The 7,500-nt window shown below is 45.4% G+C and overlaps 1 pseudogene; it reads left to right on the top strand.

Moving 5' to 3' along the window:
• LOC118379458 (IQ motif and SEC7 domain-containing protein 3-like) overlaps window positions 1-7,500 on the top strand; it is a 58,552-nt pseudogene that overhangs the window by 31,463 nt on the left and 19,589 nt on the right.

A 7,500-nucleotide genomic window follows, 5' to 3' on the forward strand; every position in this document is an offset into this window, starting at 1 on the left:
ACACCATGTTTTACAGCTAGCCTCCACACCAGACTGTCATTAACACCATGTTTTACAGCTAGCCTCCACACCAGACTGTCATTACCACCATGTTTTACAGCTAGCCTCCACACCAGACTGTCATTACCACCATGTTTTACAGCTAGCCTCCACACCAGACTGTCATTACCACCATTTTACAGCTAGCCTCCAAACCAGACTGTCATTACACTCCCCACCATGTTTTACAGCTAGTCTCCACACCAGACTGTCATTAACACCATGTATCACCGCTAGCCTCCACATCCAGACTGTCATTACCACACTCCCATTAACACCATGTATCACCGCTAGCCTCCACACCAGACTGTCATTACCACACTCCCATTACCACCATGTATCACCGCTAGCCTCCACACCAGACTGTCATTACCACCATGTTTTACCGCTAGCCTCCACACCAGACTGTCATTACCACACTCCCATTACCACCATGTATCACTGCTAGCCTCCACACCAGACTGTCATTACCACACTCCCATTAACACCATGTTTTACCGATAGCCTCCACACCAGACTGTCATTACCACCATGTTTTACCGCTAGCCTCCACACCAGACTGTCATTACCACACTCCCATTACCACCATGTATCACTGCTAGCCTCCACACCAGACTGTCATTACCACATCCCATTAACACCATGTTTTACCGATAGCCTCCACACCAGACTGTCATTACCACACTCCCATTACCACCATGTATCACCGCTAGCCTCCACACCAGACTGTCATTACCACACTCCCATTAACACCATGTTTTACAGCTAGCCTCCACACCAGACTGTCATTACCACCATGTTTTACAGCTAGCCTCCACACCAGACTGTCATTACCACCATGTTTTACCGATAGCCTCCACACCAGACTGTCATTACCACCATGTTTTACAGCTAGCCTCCAAACCAGACTGTCATTACCACCATGTTTTACAGCTAGCCTCCACACCAGACTGTCATTAACACCATGTTTTACAGCTAGCCTCCACACCAGACTGTCATTAACACCATGTTTTACAGCTAGCCTCCACACCAGACTGTCATTAACACACTCCCATTAACACCATGTATCACCGCTAGCCTCCACACCAGACTGTCATTACCACACTCCCATTAACACCATGTATCACCGCTAGCCTCCACACCAGACTGTCATTACCACCATGTTTTACCGCTAGCCTCCACACCAGACTGTCATTACCACCATGTTTTACAGCTAGTCTCCACACCAGACTGTCATTAACACCATGTATCACCGCTAGCCTCCACACCAGACTGTCATTACCACACTCCCATTACCACCATGTATCACCGCTAGCCTCCACACCAGACTGTCATTACCACACTCCCATTACCACCATGTATCACCACTAGCCTCCACACCAGACTGTCATTACTACACTCCCATTAACACCATGTTTTACCGATAGCTTCCACACCAGACTGTCATTACCACCATGTTTTACAGCTAGCCTCCACACCAGACTGTCATTACCACCATGTTTTACAGCTAGCCTCCACACCAGACTGTCATTACCACCATGTTTTACAGCTAGCCTCCACACCAGACTGTCATTAACACCATGTTTTACAGTTAGCCTCCGCACCAGACTGTCATTACCACCATGTTTTACAGCTAGCCTCCACACCAGACTGTCATCACCAGACTGTCATTACCACCATGTTTTACAGCTAGCCTCCACACCAGACTGTCATTACCACCATGTTTTTCAGCTAGCCTCCACACCAGACTGTCTTTAACACCATGTTTTACATCTAGCCTCCACACCAGACTGTCATTAACACCATGTTTTACAGCTAGCCTCCACACCAGACTGTCATTAACACCATGTTTTACAGCTAGCCTCCACACCAGACTGTCATTAACACCATGTTTTACAGCTAGCCTCCACACCAGACTGTCATTAACACCATGTTTTACAGCTAGCCTCCACACCAGACTGTCATTAACACCATGTTTTACAGCTAGCCTCCACACCAGACTGTCATTAACACCATGTTTTACAGCTAGCCTCCACACCAGACTGTCATTAACACCATGTTTTACAGCTAGCCTCCACACCAGACTGTCATTAACACCATGTTTTACAGCTAGCCTCCACACCAGACTGTCATTAACACCATGTTTTACAGCTAGCCTCCACACCAGACTGTCATTAACACCATGTTTTACAGCTAGCCTCCACACCAGACTGTCATTAACACCATGTTTTACAGCTAGCCTCCACACCAGACTGTCATTAACACCATGTTTTACAGCTAGCCTCCACACCAGACTGTCATTAACACCATGTTTTACAGCTAGCCTCCACACCAGACTGTCATTAACACCATGTTTTACAGCTAGCCTCCACACCAGACTGTCATCACCACCATGTTTTACAGCTAGTCTCCACACCAGACTGTCATTACCACCATGTTTTACAGCTAGCCTCCACACCAGTCTGTCATTAACACCATGTTTTACAGCTAGCCTCCACACCAGACTGTCATTAACACCATGTTTTACAGCTAGCCTCCACACCAGACTGTCATTACCACCATGTTTTACAGCTAGCCTCCACACCAGACTGTCATTAACACCATGTTTTACAGCTAGCCTCCACACCAGACTGTCATCACCAGACTGTTTTGATCTTCATAGTCTTGGTGATTTTGGAACTTGTTTAGCAAGTGGGGTCTCACGTATAACAATCTCCTCCAGCCTCTTCCCTCACCCCCTTCTCTCTCTTCCCCTTCCTCTCTCCCTCTCTACCTCTCTCTACCCTCTCTCCTTTATATGTGAGGGCATGAAATGTGAAGGATTTGTGTACTGTATGACATTAACCCAAATAAAGAGGATTTTAATATCTAATTTCTCCTCCTCTTTATTCTTCTCTGTCAGTAATCCTGATAAGGGTCTCCAGTTCCTGATCTCACGAGGTTTCATCCCAGACACGCCCATAGGTGTGGCTCACTTCCTGCTTCAGAGGAAGGGCCTGAGCAGGCAGATGATTGGAGAGTTCCTGGGAAACAGCAAGAAGCCCTTCAACAGAGACGTCCTAGAGTGAGTAACTGGTAGTCTACTTCTTAATAATAGTACTGGACTGAAAAGCATTGTCTAGGTACAGTAGGCTCATTACAACCCAACCCCCCAAGATAAACCCTATTGGAGCAGTGGTTAGTGAGTGGAGACCTCCCCCCCAAGATAAACCCTAATGGAGCAGTGGTTAGTGAGTGGAGACCTCCCCCCCAAGATAAACCCTATTGGAGCAGTGGTTAGTGAGTGGAGACCTCCCCCCCAAGATAAACCCTATTGGAGCAGTGGTTAGTGAGTGGAGACCTCCCCCAAGATAAACCCTATTGGAGCAGTGGTTAGTGAGTGGAGACCTCCCCCCCAAGATAAACCCTAATGGAGCAGTGGTTAGTGAGTGGAGACCTCCCCCCAAGATAAACCCTATTGGAGCAGTGGTTAGTGAGTGGAGACCTCCCCCCCAAGATAAACCCTATTGGAGCAGTGGTTAGTGAGTGGAGACCTCCCCCCCAAGATAAACCCTAATGGAGCAGTGATTAATGAGTGGAGACCTCCCCCCCCAAGGTAAACCCTATTGGAGCAGTGGTTAGTGAGTGGAGACCTCCCCCAAGATAAACCCTATTGGAGCAGTGGTTAGTGAGTGGAGACCTCCCCCCCCCCCAAGGTAAACCCTATTGGAGCAGTGATTAGTGAGTGGAGACCTCCCCCCCAAGGTAAACCCTATTGGAGCAGTGGTTAGTGAGTGGAGACCTCCCCCAAGATAAACCCTATTGGAGCAGTGGTTAGTGAGTGGAGACCTCCCCCAAGGTAAACCCTATTGGAGCAGTGGTTAGTGAGTGGAGACCTCCCCCAAGATGAACCCTATTGGAGCAGTGGTTAGTGAGTGGAGACCTCCCCCCCAAGATGAACCCTATTGGACCAGTGGTCATCATTCCCATGGTGAATGGCTAGGTTTGCTATGCTATGAAACCACACACTATTACAGAGACTCTGATATTACCGGCCGCAATTTATACGGTGAAACAATGTGTTGGGAGGCAGGGGCCCAAAAACTCACATCAATACCTTTGTCAGATAGCTCTGTCAAACAAATAATTTATGCTATTGCTAGCAATCAAGAGCAAACAGACTGAACCACTCAAAAACTCCCCAGCTTATGCTCTTCAAATGGATTTTAGCTGTGAGGCCCCGACTTTTGTTCGCTATACATGTCGGGGGGCACAGGGGATGTTCAGTGTGCTGCGTGGATATTTTGACGAAAAACTGATTCCATGGGATCTACTGGTGGGCTTTTGCACAGATGGGGCTCCATCTATGGTGGGACGGCAGGCAGGCCTCTGCACTCTAGTTGTGTCTAGTTGTGTCTCCCTCTCTAGGAATGTGTCTCCCTCTCTAGGAATGTGTCTCCCTCTCTAGGAATGTGTCTCCCTCTCTAGGAATGTGTCTCCCTCTCTAGGAATGTGTCTCCCTCTCTAGGAATGTGTCTCCCTCTCTAGGAATGTGTCTCCCTCTCTAGGAATGTGTCTCCCTCTCTAGGAATGTGTCTCCCTCTCTAGGAATGTGTCTCCCTCTCTAGGAATGTGTCTCCCTCTCTAGGAATGTGTCTCCCTCTCTAGGAATGTGTCTCCCTCTCTAGGAATGTGTCTCCCTCTCTAGGAATGTGTCTCCCTCTGACATATGGACGTATTGTATGATACACCGAGAACAACTGGCAGCAAAAGAGCTGAGCACAGAACTCGGAGATATATTGCAGCAGTTCACTTCAATTGGAAGATATACTGAACCAAAATATAAACGCAACATGCAAGATCACAGATTTGACTGAGTTACAGTTTATATAAGGAAATCAGTCAATTGAAATATATGAATTAGGCCCTAATCTATGGATTTCACAGGACCAGGCAGGGGCGCAGGCATGGTGGACCCAATGGGGAGCCAAAGCCCAGCCAATAAGAATTATTTTTCTCCACAAAAGGACTTCATTACAGACAGAAATTACAGGGACGTAAACACATTTATACACAACATTTGAGAGAAATAAGCTTTTGTGCATATGAAACATGGGACCATCACTTTACATGTTAAGTTTATATTTTTGTTCAGTGTACATCAAACCACATCACTGGGCGCACACTTGTTCGCAAAACTATGTAGAGAAATGGGGATCAGAGAATAGCTATGTTCTATTTCACACAGAGGCTTGATGGTTATTGAGGGGGAGTGTTGGAAATATGTTTTGCATTGAGAGAGGACTTGACTTTCTGTGTAATGAAAATAATAAATGTGTCTCCCTGCCAATGTAACAGACATACAGTATTTGGGAAACTGAACAAATGGAACAGAAGCATATAGAGGAAATACAAAACATTGTACAGATGAGTGACTGAATCAGTGTCACACCCTGACCATAGAGAGCTGTTTACTCTCTATGTTGGTTGGGTCGGGGTGTGATGTAGGGTGGGTTATCTAGGGGAATTGTATATCTATGTTGGCCTGATATGGTTCTCAATCAGAGGCAGCTGTTTATCGTTGTCTCTGATTGGGGATCATATTTAGGTAGCCATTTTCCCGTTGTGCTTTGTGGGATCTTGTCTAGGTATAGTTGCCTGTGAGCACTACTCTGAACGTCACGTTTAGTTTGTTTGCTTTATTGTTTTTGTTATTTGAGTTTTCTCTTCCTAAAAAAAAGGATTGAAGCATACCACGCTGCATTTTGGTCCACCCCTTATGATGATCGTGACAATCAGTAGATTCAGGGGAAAGAATTCTTATTGGAGATTTTTCTTTCAAAAGCGAACCATTCCCACTTCCCTCGGCTGTGCATGTTTCTAACAGAAAACAGCATCAGTAAGAGTCCCACACCAGTGATGACTGCTCACTAACCAATGCTTGGAAGAGCACTTTGGGACATAGTTCCCAATCCTTTTGACTGTGATCCTGGCTCAGTTGACATGCCAGTAAGTGAAATCGAACAGCTGATCGAGCTGTAATGTGACTGAATGCTACAGACAACGTATTCACAGATCACTACAGAGGAGTTGTGGTTCCTGGCTCAATGGGAACAGCCTGCTGTCTGCCTCAGGGCATTACAACTCAATGTACCCTTCGCCAGCTCATATCTGTGTGAAGCTGGATTCAGTGCTTTTGTCTGCATTCAAACCAAATATCGATCCAGGTTGGATGTGACAGCAGAGATGAGGTGCGCTCTGTCGACCACGCCTCCTGACTTTGAGAAGCTCCGATGCAACATACATTAAGCCAGACCCATCTCATTAGTGTTGGTGAGATAAGAGACATTATGTCAGACTAATTTGACTGTCATAGACCCACATTAAATGTAAGTGATGGTGAGTTGAGAAGACAATCAGAAATACTGTTGGCATGTTTTTCAGTTGACTGCCAAAGCCCCAAATAAGAAAGTAAACATTGGCTGCTAATAAAACATTTTGGTCGTGAGAGTTTTGAGATATAAAACATGGGGTGTTACACTGTCCCTGTTTGCAGTTGACTACACAGTGTCGTGTCTTTGGCTATGCTGGATTATGTGATACGACATGCTATTCTATAAAATCATTTCTCTGTAATTAATATCACCTGATTGAGCTAATCATGTAAATGTAATTAACTACAGTCGGGCACCACAAAATAATATTTATAGAGCTGTTATCTTCCGAATAAACTCGTAAAGACCTACTAGTATTTTACATCCATAGCAGTCAACATTAATCTTCATCCTACTCCAGTCTCATCTGAAAGTTGTAAATTCTTGCAAGAACCCTGGCTAACAATTTGAATCAGCAATATAAATTAGGTATTTAGTAAATAAATACTTAAACCCAACTAATCACACAGAATTCACATACACACAATTAATTATAACTTTCATAAAAGACGTCATAAAGGAAAACGTCCCTAGAGGGCGGAACAGATATGACAACTTGTTACACAAAGGAAAAGGGCCTGGGTTGAGTGAAAGAGTGGGAGACTGAGGAACAAAGGGAAAAAGCTGTGCTATTGTAAATACAGTATCTTATGCACTCTAAATTACTGCCCATTTGGAAAAGGAAAATGCAATAAATATTTACTCTGAGCTACGCTTCAGTAGGTTGGTGGTAGATGGAAGGCGGTGTTGCCAAACCGAGTCCTCTGTCGTTTGAAGAATGTCTCTGGTTGTCAATTGGATGCGTTGTAGTAACGCTGATGTGTGATAGATGGGATACTGTCTGTTCCTTCCGAACCTGCGTTTGCAGCTGCGGTCGCTAACTCAACAGCTAGGAGGTATCACTTCTGTAGTGAATAAGAGTTCAAAAGTTCATACCATTCGCAACCAAAGCTCATGCTGATGTTGGCTTCGTTCTGTAGTTATTATCTGAACCATTCTGACATAGGACCGTCGCCCTCATATCCTCGGAACAGGAAGTTATGTTGTC

The sequence above is a fragment of the Oncorhynchus keta genome, unplaced genomic scaffold (genome assembly GCF_023373465.1).
Source record: "Oncorhynchus keta strain PuntledgeMale-10-30-2019 unplaced genomic scaffold, Oket_V2 Un_contig_21660_pilon_pilon, whole genome shotgun sequence".
NCBI lineage: Eukaryota > Metazoa > Chordata > Actinopteri > Salmoniformes > Salmonidae > Oncorhynchus > Oncorhynchus keta.